This window comes from Marmota flaviventris, chromosome 13 (genome assembly GCF_047511675.1).
Source record: "Marmota flaviventris isolate mMarFla1 chromosome 13, mMarFla1.hap1, whole genome shotgun sequence".
NCBI lineage: Eukaryota > Metazoa > Chordata > Mammalia > Rodentia > Sciuridae > Marmota > Marmota flaviventris.
The window spans coordinates 83,386,255-83,399,809 of NC_092510.1; the positions used below are offsets into that span (position 1 = coordinate 83,386,255).

Genomic DNA, 13,555 nt, shown 5'->3' on the forward strand with positions numbered 1-13,555 from the left:
TCTAGAGGTACTCACATCTTTACATAGTATTTGCAACTCATGTTCTAGAACAGGCTGAGGAATATTTGGTAACAATCATCATTTTTAATTTACAATATTATAAAATATATGCAAATTTTGTACATCACATTTTATTTTTAATCCTGAAAGCCAAATCTAGTCAGTCACCTTTGTTTTTCTTTTTCTTTTATTTTCTTTCTGTTTTGGTGATGTTGGGGATTGACCTCAGGGGTTCTTTACCATTGAGTTACATTCCCCAACCTTTATTTATTTTTTACCTTGAGACAGGGTCTCACTAAGTTGCCTAGGCTGATTTACAACTTGTCATCCTCCTGCTTCAGCCTCCTGAATAACTGGGATTACAGGTATGGGCTACAGTTCTGATGCTGCTCATTTGTTTACATCTTGTCTGTGGATGTTTTCGAGTCCTGGTGGCAGAGGCAAATGGGTTTCACAGAAAGCACCTGGCTCAGAAAATGTAAAACTCTTCCTACCTGGAGCTTTATTGGAAAAGTTCGCCAATCTCTGTTTTTAGATGATTACTGCCAACAGAACACAAATCATGTGAGAATCCTTAGTTGCATCAACATAATTTTGCTGTAAGGAATACAGGAAAAACTAATTTTATGGAACACACATGTAATAGTTAATAATTTATGTTTTTACCCATCCAAACTTCTTCTCAAAAGAACACCCAGACATGTGCAATGATAATTAAATTCCATCTTCTTTAATAGCCTGCCAACTTTTAGCCATGCAAAAGTCAGAGTTTTCACATATTTTTCAATCTTGTATTTGTAGAGGAGCAGTTTTCAATACAAGGTATGCTTAGTTTACTCTTGCCCCAGGCTCTGAAAATATAGAGGAGGACAGCTGGAGTTTGCTCTGGAACAATCCACCTTCTGCTGCAGTGAGAGTGGCTTGCTTGGCTGCTGGATCTGAGCTGGTCCTTGCGTACCAAGGTCATTTGTGAAGAGGGTACAGTTCCAGACCAGTAACACACCTCCCTCTGTTTCAGCTTTGCTGGCCATCTGGACATTCAGACAGACACCATGCCTGCAAGGACTCCTCTCCCTTCCTGTCACTGAGGACCAGCTGTGACCTCAGAAGCCCAGGTAAGCTTCCAGGCCAGGTGCATGGCTGTCTGGCCCTGAGAAAGGGCTACTATCAGGCCAGAGACTGCAATTCTGGTCACACCAGCAGCCTTCCATGTCCTCTAATGGCTGTGGCCTATGTAATCAATATAGTTTAAAGAAATAAAGAGGGGGGGGCAGCCAGTGTCTAGAGATCAAGGACACCTCAAAATGAGTCTTGTTGAAGGTCTACAGGGGCCTTGTGTCAGAATGGGGACAGAATGGGCCACAACAAAAAACTATCTCTGTCAATGCTTGGTAGTGGTTCCAGAAGGTGAAGTCCTCATTTCTTGGTGTGGCATTGCTCTAGGTGTCCTCACCACCCCAGTTCCCTGAGGTCCAACCGCTGCCTCGCCTCCTACCCACCATCTCTTCATTGCTGCTGTCCAAGACTCCCAAGCTCTTATTTCTCTTCCTTGGCATATTGGGTCACCCTCCCCAACCGTTTTGAGGTGAATTCCAACTTATTGTCTGTAGAGGGGTACTCATCAGACATTTGCTTGTTTCCCTCCTCCCCAGCCTCTCTAGAAGTTAGGTTGGGGTTGGTGAACCTTGAGCAAAAGTGACATGTGCTACTTCTCAGACAAGGTATTTAAAAAGTGGAGAAAGGAACCACTACTGCTGGACACAGTGGTCCGTGTCTGTGACCTCAGCTACTTTGGAAGCTGAGGCAAGAGGATAAAAAAATTCAAAGCCAGTCTTGGCAACTTAGTGAGACCCTGTCTCAAAGAGTAAAATGAAACTGGAGATTGAAGCCAGGGACATTTCACCCCTGAGCTACATCCCCAGTCCTATAAGTGAGATGCTCTCACTAACTTGCCAAAGCTGGCCTCGAACTTCTGATCCTCCTGCCTCCACCTCCCAAATTGCTGGGATTACAGGCATGCACCACCATGCCCAGCTCAAAATAAACATTAAAAGGGGTGAGGAATGTAGCTCAGTGGTAGAGTACTTGCCTGGCATGCACAAAGACCTTGGATTCAATCCCTAGCACCACAAAAATAAAAATAAAATAAAAAACCCACTGCTCTCTTCTCTACTGAGGAGACTTTGGAGGCACGTATGTTAGATGGTACAGAGAAAAACGTGGAGGATGGCAGCCTAACCCAACAGAAATGAACTTTCACTGGTAGTAAACTGAGGGTTTTACAATCATCCATTACAGTATCACCTAGAATCTTCTAATACATTGTCCAAAACCCTGTCCAAATTAGACACAGTGGTGCATGCTTGTAATCCCAGAGACTCAGGAGGCTGAGGCAGGGGGATCGCAAGACCTTGTACAGACTCTTCTCTGGCTCCTTCCCCTTCCATTGAGCTCTGGTGTTTTGTAAGCCCATTATATCTATTATATTTTATATAGATTGCACACACACATGTGTATAAACTATAATGCTAAAACATGTCTGATTAGTTATCTTTCTTCCACTAATTAGAGCTCAGGAGCCTTGTCTTATTTGACCTTGCGACCACAGGAAGTTACACAGTACTTTAGCTACTTTAAAGTGTGCTAAATGAATTAATGGCCAATGATTTCCTGAGTCTAGAACTAGGAATTATCTTGAAATTATTTAAAATCTAAAGATACTTGGGTACCCTCCCCCCAGTACATGAACTCCCTAGGTACTATCTGTACTCTTCCTTAAACTAAGGATTGCCTCCCTTTAAATAGGCCTGCAGTCTTCAGAAATTTAATTACCTGCAATTGTGTTATTTATATAGTGACTGGTAATCAGAGGAGAAAGAGATTGTGGGTGACGACATTCATTCTTAGTCACAAATAAAAGAGAAACATGACAGTGACATTTCCACTGAGAGAAAAAAGGTCAGCTGGCATTGGGAGGCTCTAATTGCAAGGCGGTGTTTGCATTCTAATTGTCTATACTTCCTGGCGATGTCACTGCTGCTGATGCAGAAAGACTGGCTGGATCCATGGTCCACTTACGAGAAGGAAGGAATATTATTTCTCTGCAGTTTTACTGTTTAGTTCAGTGATTCTCAACCAAGCGGGTGAAAGGGCGCAGATCTGATTCTCAGATTGGGAAACAGCATATAAAATATTTTGGTTTTATTTTAAGAACTTATTTTTTCTGAAATGAAATACAGAAATCCAAATGCAATATGTGAGTTGGATGGCCATGTGGAGAAGGCAGGAGAAGAAAGCATTCAAAACAAGCTACCAGGCCCAGGCGGTGCTCAGCACACATTGATCAGCCAAAGGGTGTTGCTGGGATTCCATGTTTGATGCCATCTGGGCTACGATTTCTACTGAAAATACAAAGTAAGCGTGTTCTGTTTTTAGGGACTGTAGGTTTTTGTTTTATTTTGAGTTGCTATGAGTAGGGACTAGCTGGTTGTGCACTGCCTGTAATCCCACTGGTGCACTACCTGTAATCCCAGTGGTTCCAGGGGCTGAGGCAGGAGGATCACAAGTTTGAGGCCAGCCTCAGCAATTTAGCAAGGTCCTAAGCAACTTAGCAAGACCCTGTCTCAAAATAAAATATAAAAGGGGCTGGAGATGTGGGTCAGTGGTTAAACACCCCTGGGTTCAATAATCCCAATGTAAAAAACAGCAACCCAAAGGGGGTACTTTAATGAATGTAGGTGAAGAAATAAGACAACTCTCTTTGAAAGTTTGTTTGTAGAGGGGAAGATGAGAAGTGGGCAAAGGAGCATTGGGGGTACCTCTTTAAGATGGAAGAGATTGAGCTTGTTTGAAAGGCTGGTAGGCTCAGGCAGAGGAGGCGGGGAGCAGGCAGGAATGGACAGCAAATGACTGACAGTCCGTTTTTTGTTGCTGTAACAGAAGACCCAAGACTGGGAAATACCTAGGAGCAGAAATTTATTTTCTCACACTTCTGGAGACTAAAAAGTCTAAGATCAAAGTGCTGGCATCTGGTGCGAGCCTTCTTGCTGTATCCTCATGTGACAGAAGGACGCCTTTTGAGGAAGGAGCCCCCACAGGGCCTAATCCCTTCTTACAGCCCCACCTCTTAATGACAGCATTTGGTTGCCAGCTAGAAGCTGGATGCTAGATAATGGAGAAAGTGAGTCTCTCATATTCTCGGAGGAGGTAGGAAATGAGAACCTGAACACAGGAAGGAAAGAAGGGAAAGAGGATAAAGAATCAGTGAGTTTAGAGTCTGTAGTGGGTTTTTGAGGGACTGAATGCAGACCATCAAGGGAATGAGGGGGGCAAGGAGATAACACCCAGATTTATTTGCCTGCTTTTGTGAATATCTGAATGCCAATGCCAAATGTATAAACATTTCTTCAGTCCCATACTAAATTTGTGGGTGGCCCAAGAAATATTCACTGGGCTAAATTTAGAAACTATTGCCCTACTTTGGGACTAGGCTAACATTAACTTCAAAAAAGGCTAATTGAGCTTGTTTTATTTGGAATATAGAATTGAAGCTCGGAAGACATTTAATCTGAAATATATAGGCTCAAATGCCAACCTTGTGCTTCCTTGCAATGTTTGTAATGCAAATACATCTGTGGATGTTTCAAGTGGATATTAAAATGTCTTTTCAATCCCTCATCTTGATGATTCTCTAAAGGACAAGGATTTTGAGGTTGGTGACCAAGAAAAACAAAATCCAACCCCATCCAGCCCAGCTGCATGCAAACCTCGTGCTATCACTTTTCCTTGTGTTGAGGAAAATTCCCTTTGCAAAACTCCAGTGAAAAACTCTTTCTTCCTAATATTCAGCGTTTGCCAGAAAAAGCTTCCAGAAGGGTTTAGATGATACAACTTTGAGTCAGTTGCATAAGAAAACATTTATAAAAGCACACTGGGGACTTCGGGGTTAAAGAAGAGAACTGGCATCATATGCCATTTTGTCTTTTCTCTCAAGAAACATTTGCTGACTTGTCCACCCCTCTGGCTATGTGAACCAAGGGTGACAGGGTTGGTTTGGAAAATGCTGCACCTTCTACACTTTGGGACTTAAGACAAGCCTGTCAGCCTAGGGCTCATTTTAACATCACATCAGGAAGATTTAAAAATGTGTACTTTTTAGAAAATTATAATTATGAATGCATATTAATTGTATCAAAACATGCACTTAAAAATACATCTATTCTTGAATGTTGCCATTGCTTTGTTTTGTTTTTTTTGCCATGATGTTTATGTTCTCTTGAACCTTCTACTAACTCTTATAGGGGAAATGTGAGACTTGTATGCTTATCAAAGTAGACTAAAGAAGAGTCAAGAAAAACTTCTCTAAAGGGGAAAAATGGTGCTGAGAATGAAGACATCAGCAGGGTGATAAGGGATAGCTGCCTGCAAAGCCCCTCCATGCTGGGAGCACACGATTTAATTTAAATTTGTGCTCTTTGCTGGGTGAGTGAGGGGGCGGGGGGGGGGGAGGCGGGGGGGGCTTATTTGTCTCTATGGGAAGGATGACTTTAGTTTTTTGTGATTTTGTTTTTTTGGGTGCTGGGAATTGAACCAGGGCTTCACATGACCCATTCAGCACTGAGCTATATCCCCAGCCCCCAAGATGACTTTAGGAAGAGCAACGTTTCAGTGTGAAGACTTTTCAGACCTCAGGCTCTGGGTGTGAGGCCAGCCCTTTATGATTCCTGATTACCTCCTCCACCCTCTGTGGACTGTCTAAATTTTGAAAAACGTAATGTTAATGAAGACAAAGAAATAGCACAAAGTCATGTTAATCTAAACGGTAAGATGCAGTTTGGGTCCTGTGTCCAGACTGAGTGTGGGAGTAGATGGTTTCAGAGCTCAGCAACTTCAAGGCAAGGACTCCAGTCCGTTTTGCAGACTGTAACTCCTTATGGCAGTTCCTTTTAGCTGACCGACCTACTACCCTTTCCAAATCACCTTCTCTCTTTTATATGTCCGATACAGAGGATGGAAAACTTCTTGTCTTCTGGTCTCTTTTGCAGATGGGTGACCACATAATTCCAGTCAATACACTTGCTACCAGTTGGACCTAGAAGTCTCCCCAAACAAGAGGTGGGGCTTAGTGGGAGGTCTTACATAAGTGGGGAGCATGCCCTGGATGGGGATCGTGTCTATCCAACCCCTTGCCATTTCTTTTCACTTCCTGGCCACCATGACATGAGCAGCTTTGCTCTACCACGGGCTCCCCTCCACGATGTGCTGCTTCACCACAGGCCCAGAAAGGAACAGGGTCACTCAGTCACCGACTGAACCCTCCACAACTGTGAGTCAAAATAAGCCCTTCCTCTTTTTATGTTGATTTATCTCAAGCATTTGTTACAGTCACAGAAAGCTGACTAACAGATTCATAAGGAGTATCTTATGCTTTCCTGTGGACATGAGCAGACATAACTGTCCATGTTCCCTCTTCCTCTTTCTTGCCTTGATTGTGCATGTATGTCAGGAATTGGGCAGCCTGTTGCAGTCAGGAGGGGATAAGCCAAAAGCTAAGGATGTGGAAATGGCTCAATGGAAGGAGGTTAGTTCTTTTTTTTTAGTTGTAGATTTTATTTAACTTATTTATATGTGGTGCTCATGAGTTCACTAAAAGAGTTAGTTCTTTTTCTTTTTTCTTTCTTCTTCTTTTTTTTAGTACTAGGGATTGAACCCAGGGGCACTCAACCACTGAGCCACATCCCCAGCCCTATTTTGTATTTTGTTTTTGAGACAGGGTCTCACTGAGTTGTTTAATGCCTTGCTTTTGCTAAGGCTGGCTTTGAACTCACAATCTTCCTGTCTTGGCCTCCCAAGCCACTGGGATTACAGGGAAGTGCGCCACCACACTGGCCCAGGTTAGTTCTTAATACTGTGGCACTGCATCATGTCTTGCCTTGGTACCTCAGACTTTATTTGAATAAAAATGTCTTCATTGCTTGCGCCACTGTTACTGGGTACTAGTGACTTTTGGCTAAAAGCATTTACGATATTCTGTTTCGAATTAGAGATTTTGAAACCACTAGTTCATGCAGGAGTGAAGGTGGAATAACCCTAGCAATGGGTAGAATGGGTGCTGAATGTCTTGATTTTACCATCTAATAGTAAGAATCATTAGATAAAATAATGGGCTGGCTGGTGCCATTCACATTGGGTGAGTCTCTGAAGCTAATGTGAGGAAAAGAGACAAATTATTATTTTTTTATTTTTAAAAATATTTTATTTACATTTTAATTTTAGGTAGACACAACATCTTTGTATGTGGCACTGAGGATCGAACCCGGGCCGCACCCATGCCAGAAGAGCACGCTACCACTTGAGCCACATCCCCAGTCCCGAAAAGAGACAAATTAAAGACAATGTGTGTGCCCTGAGAATTATGTACTCGCTTGTTTAACCTGTACAGCAGAAAAGTTTGACACTAAAGTGAAGACCAAACCAATTGGATGGACCTGTTCCTAGCCATGGAATCTACTTAGATCCCCTCGGGTTCCCTGATTCTACGCCATGAAGATAGTTTCTGCTACCAGGATCCCTTTTTTTTCTTTTTCTTTTTCTTTTTTTTCTTTTTGTGTGTTGCTGGGGCTCAGACCCAGGGCCTCCTATATGTTAGGCAAGCACTCTACCATTGAGCTCCACCCTCAGCCTCCAGGATCTACCCTTTGACAGATCTAGTCAGGCATTAACATCCAGAAGGAGTCCAGGCTAAGTGGCTAGGAGACAGACTCCTAAAAACAGAGCTACTTATAAATACAAATTGAAAAATTGTAAAAGAGAATATGAAGCATCTGTTCTTCCCAGAACATTCAGGGTTTTCTAGGCTTCGGGTTCTATGGTTATTAACTCCTCCCTCCTATGCATTTCATTGCCGCAATTGCTCCATTTAAGAACTTGGTAATTCTTGTGAACTCTTAAAAAAGTTATACATGGAAAAAAACTGGAAAATGTGGAAAAGCACCCAAAAATCCATGATCTCATAATTTTGAGATAATCACTGTTAACATCTTGAAAAATGTCTGAATCAGCCACAGGCGATGGCGCATACCTGCAATCCTAGTGGCTTGGAAGGTTGTGGCAGGAGGATTTATAAGTTTGAGGCCAGCCTCAGCAATTTAGCAAACCCTCAAGGAATTTAATGAGACCCTGTCTCAAAATGAAACCTAAAAAGGGCTGGGAATGTGGCTCAATAGTTAAATGTTCCTGAGTTCAATCCCTGGTACCAAAAAAAAAAAAAGAAGAAGAAGAAAAAAAGAAAAGAAAAAGAAAAATATCTGAATCATTTAGGATGCTTTTCACTGTCAGAAATGGAAAATTCAACTCAGAACAGTTCAAACAATGAGACATTTTGTTATCTCACATTAAAAAGAGTGAGAAAGGGGTCACTCCAAAATTGGTTAATTCAGCACTTCACTGAAGTCATCAAGAAGCCAGGTATGAGCCGGGCACAGTGGTCCCAGGGGCTTGGGAGACTGAGGTAGGAAGATTGCAAGTTCAAGACCAGCCTCAGCAACTTAGCAAGGCCCTAAGCAATTTAATGAGGCCCTGTATTAAAACAAAAATTAAAAAGGGCTGGAGACGTAGCTCATTCGTAAAGTGCCTCTTTTATAAAGTTTTCCTTTATAAACACATAATTTATTTTACAGCTTCCCAGTAATGCCCCTCCTACCCCCCCCCACCCAAAAAAAAAAAAAAAAAGAATTCAGGTCTTAGCTGGGTGGTGTATACCTCAGTGGCAACTGAGGAGGCTGAGGCAGGAGAATGGCAAGTTCGAGGCCAGCCTGGACAAATCAGTTCTCTGGGTGAGTCTCTGAAGCTAATATGAGGAAAAGAGACAAATTAAAGGCAATGTGTGTGCCCTGAGAATTATGTACTTGCTTGTTTAACCTGTTTTGTCCCAAAACAAAAATTAAAAAAGGACTGGGGACATAATTTAGTGGTAGAGTACTTGCCTAGAATGTGTGAAGCTCTGGATTCAGTCCCCAGTGCAGGGGATAAGGGAGTATGGATTCCAGGACTCCACCTCCCTTCTCTGCCTTCAAGATTCAACACAGCTGCTGCCATTCTAGACTTCATCCCAATATTTAATATTCATCTGAAGAGAGATTGTTCCTTCTTTTCCCAGACTTTCCTATATATCATTTGTCTATTCCTAAACCAATCACTAGTAGGAGGAAATGGGTCACCATATCTGGACTGGATGAATCAAATTTACCCCTTAAATTGAAGACACAATTGAAGAGTCAGTTTTTCAGAGCATACTGCAGTACATTCTGCCAACAAGGGAGAACATAATATGGGTCTGCAGTTAGAGATGGAGATGAATATTCACGCACTAACCAATAATTCTGCTATGTTTTTTTAATATTTTCTCTCTATATATACAACACACCACCAAAAATTTAAACATAATACTATGCATATTGACTTTATCAGTTTTTTTCATTTAGCTATATACATCCTGGTAAACATTTCTTCATGACAAGAAATATTCTTTTGCAACTTTTTTTTAAAGGCTTCTTTTAAGTTTTCCTTTATAAACACATAATTTATTTTTCAGCTTCTTATTGCCTGATGAAGTAGTTGTAGGACATTTAAAGTTGTTTCCAGTTTTCTATCATTAATTTCAATGTACTGATAAACATTTTCGGCTTTTGACATATATTGCCAAGTTGCTTTCCAGAAAAATTATACCAGTTTTTATTCCTAGGAATATGGCAATGTTTAGTTCACGTAATCCTTATTAACATTTTAAAAATCATCACTGTTAGATGCCATATTTTTCTCTTTGCCCTAGTACTGGGGATTGAATACAGGGAAGCAGAGTCAGAAGCTTCTTTGAATAATAAAAAGTCAAAAACTAAAAATAAATAAATAAACAAACAAATAAATAAATAACCATTTTGTAAGTTTCTTAGCAAAAACCTGAAGCTACTATTTGTGCTCTACTGCCTAGGAAGTTGCCCAGGGGCCCATTTCCCTATCTGCCTAGCCTTATCTCTTCCTCCTAACCTCAGTGTTATTGCAAATTCAGGTTTGGCCAATACATGTTTTTCTGATTCTGCACGCAAATAAATTCAAATCAGAAGGGTAAGCCCTAGGTCTCCTTTCTTCAGGTTTTCAGAAGAGTAAAGATGCTTACTCCAGATATATGACTACCTATTTTATGACAAGAGCTCAGAGAAGACTTCTGCTTCCCTTAGAAACTGGGGTAGGGAGGTCACTCTGCCTTTAAAATTTTTTATTCTACTTTTTTTTTTTTAGTCTAAATCAAGGTACTAAGCAAGGTTACTTAGCAAGCCATTTCTTTTGATTGGGTGATTTAATCCATTTACATTTAATATTGACAATCAACATTAATTATTATTATTTTAAAAAAATATTTATTTTTTAGTTTTAGGTGGAAACAACATCTTTATTTTATTTTTATGTGGTGCTGAGAATCGAACCCAGTGCCTCATGCATGCTAGGTGAGCACGCTATCACTTGAGCCACATCCCCAGCCCCAACGTTAATTATTCACAATTCCTTACTTGTAAATTTTCCTACTTACAAAAAGTTTTAATGCACAAATCAACATTATTCATGACATGTGCCCAGTGGCAAAAATATTTGAGTTGCCCAACATATATGTTCCCAGATGAGCTTGAACAAGGTAACACTCTGCCTTCTTGTTTCAGCTCTCGTACTGTAAATGAATGTCCTTCTTGGGGCCTACTAAGTGCTGTGCTTTTGTATTTTTGTGCTTGTTGGTGGTGATTTTATGATTTATAATGGCCTCCAAGGTAGTGATGAAATGCTGCCTAGTATTCCTAAGAGGTCACACGCATTTAACTTCAAGAGTTTCCTTCAGTGTTTCTTCTAAGGTAGGTCTGTCAAGATCAAATTATTTCATTTTCTGGGTGAGTCTCCATATCATCTTCATTTTGAACAATAATTTTGCTATATGTAGGATTCTTGGTTAATATTTCCTTTGGCTTTTCTTTTTTTCTTTTTTGGTACCTGGGATAAAACCCAGGACCTTGCACATGCTAAGCAAAAGATCTACCTCTGAGACAAATCTCCAGCCCTCCTTTTGATACTTAAGAGTATTTTATCCCACTGCCTTCTGGCCGTCATAGTTTTTGCCAAGTCAGTTGTTAATTTTATTGGAATTCTTTGTAAGTAACAAGTCATTTTTTTCTTGCTACTTAAAAACTTACTTCTTAAGGGGCTGGGGATGTGGCTCAAGCGGTAATGCGCTCGCCTGGCATACGTGCAGCCCTGGTTCGATCCTCAGCACCACATACAAATAAAGATGTTGTGTCTGCTGAAAACTAAAAAATAAATATTAAAAAAAAATTCTCTCTCTTAAAATAAAATAAAAAAATTTACTTCTTAAGATCAAAAATAAATAAATAAAATATAAAAAAATTTACTTCGTGTCTTTGACTTTCAAAATTTTTGCTAATGTGCTTTCCACATTTCTAAGGTTCTATTCATATTTCTTCATTCTTTTTTCTCTCTGTTCTTCAACTTGTCTAATCTCTATCATTCTTCCATCAGTTCAAATCTGTTGAACCCCTCTATTGAATTTTTTCAGTTGTGTTTCAACTCTACTTTTCCATTTAGCTCATTTTTGTAACTTTTGTTATTGATATTCTCTATTTGATGCAACATCGTCATTGCCTCTTCAATTACTTCTTTCATCATGACTTCCTTTAGTTCTGTGAACATGTTCACAGGCTATTTAAATTTTTTTTTTCCTTTCTGATAAACCTGACATGTGGTTGTCATCAGAAGAGGTGTGAGGATGAAACCGGAGATTTGAGAAGAGACTTAATTCCCTGCTTTGCCAATTTCCTTCTGGGTTCCTAGCTCTCAAATTTGGAGAATAAAATCCAAGGACAATTGTGGAAGGGAAGAGTGAATGGAGTAGGATTTATTTAAGTGAGAAGAGAAGAGATAGAATTCCTGCAATGCAGGAAGGGACCTCATAGCAGGAAAATCCATTTTGATATGCTAGATTAGGGGCTTACATGGTTTTGGGGAGTATGAGCATTAATCAAAATCTGTTACACAGACTTTGAAAAAGTACCAAAGCCATTGGTCAAACTCTGAGTTAAATAGGTATTGGAAAAATACCAAAGTCACTGGCTCTGTCCTTTAGCCTTTGCTCTAATTCTTCCTATACATTTGGGTTCATCCCCACCTTCCATTTTCCAGCTCCATTGAGAGGTGAAGGAGTTGGCTAGAATGTGCCCACTCCTGTTCTTTACATTTGAAAATGGCCTTGTTGGGGTCTATTTATGTGTCTAGTTATCCTCAAGTTGCTGTCTTTACCTAGGAGTAAGAACTTATTTGGGGTCTATTACTCATTGTCTGATCATTATCTATTCTCATTTCAAGGAGAAAAGGACCTTGAGTCAGGACAAGTGGGGTCCTTGACTTATGTGAGAGAAAAGAATTTTAACATGTCAGTCAGAGACAGATTTATATAGGAAAGTAGAGACACGATCACAGTTTAGATACAAAGTATCTAAAAAGCTCACATGTTGAGACAATGGAAGAAGGTTTAGATGTAAAATTATTGGGTTATGAGAGTTGTAACCTAATCAGTGCATTAATCCCCTGTCAGGGAGTAACTAAATCTAGACTGTAGGCAGGTAGGTTGTGACTGGAGGAGGTGGGTCATTGTGGGTGTGCCTTTGGGGTTTCTATTTTGTGAGCTGAGTTTAGTCTCTCTGCTTCTTGTCCTGAGATGCTTTCCTCCACCATGCTCTTCCACCATGGTGTTCTGCCCCGCCTCAAGCCCTGAGGAATGGAGCTGGCCATCCATGGACCAAGACCTCTGAAACTATCAGCCCCCAAATAAACTTTTCCTCCACTAATTGTTCTTGTCAAGTCTTTTGGTCACCAAAGCTGACAAAAACAGACACATTCAAAGGAGGATGCAGGCTAGGGAGCAAGGGTAGAGGGGAGGTGGTGGGAGGAGCAATCCCTTGGTCTGGGGTATAAATATTTATAGAGGGATAGAGGCTAAGATAGGGGATGGATTAGAGGTGGAGTCAGGACAGGGTTATCGGGTTCCACTCCAGTTTTTCTAGCATTTGTGCATTTCCTTTATATCATGTTACTTTTTGCAGGCATGGATAGACACCAAGGGTGAGGGCTGGGTTGCTCTTGAGTGGCTTGTTTTGCATTCCAATGGTTCATGGGCATTTCCTGTATTCCAACAGTTCCTGGGCACTTCTCTTCTGAGACTCAGTGTCTTTCATTCTCCTTATCCCTAGATTCCTATCTCATGGCCTATCTTACAGGTAATTTCTGTTGTCTTTTTGCTGCTGATTTTCTTTTTTTTTTTTTTTTCTGTTCTGTTATGCAGTCATGTTTCTCTATATAGCTTGGAATTTTTGGTTGAAAACTGGACATTTTAGAAAATACATCGCAGTGACTCTGGGTTCTGGTATCCTTTTTGCAGGCTTATTATTATTTGCAAGTTTATTCATTTAATAAATGACTGGATTATTGGTGAAGTGAAGTC

General features: G+C 40.5%; 1 long non-coding RNA gene across 2 annotated transcripts; it reads left to right on the plus strand.

The window, feature by feature from the left end:
* The first annotated feature begins 257 nt into the window (after positions 1-257).
* Positions 258-7,477, plus strand: LOC114098800 (uncharacterized). Of its 2 annotated transcripts, XR_003583786.3 has the most exons (8): positions 258-365; positions 1,019-1,115; positions 5,301-5,481; positions 6,045-6,114; positions 6,228-6,325; positions 6,506-6,580; positions 6,773-6,893; positions 7,276-7,477. It is a non-coding gene; the product is annotated as an uncharacterized lncRNA (long non-coding RNA). The 2 variants fall into 2 exon arrangements; XR_011704053.1 differs by lacking the exon at positions 5,301-5,481.
* Positions 7,478-13,555: the final 6,078 nt, after the last annotated feature.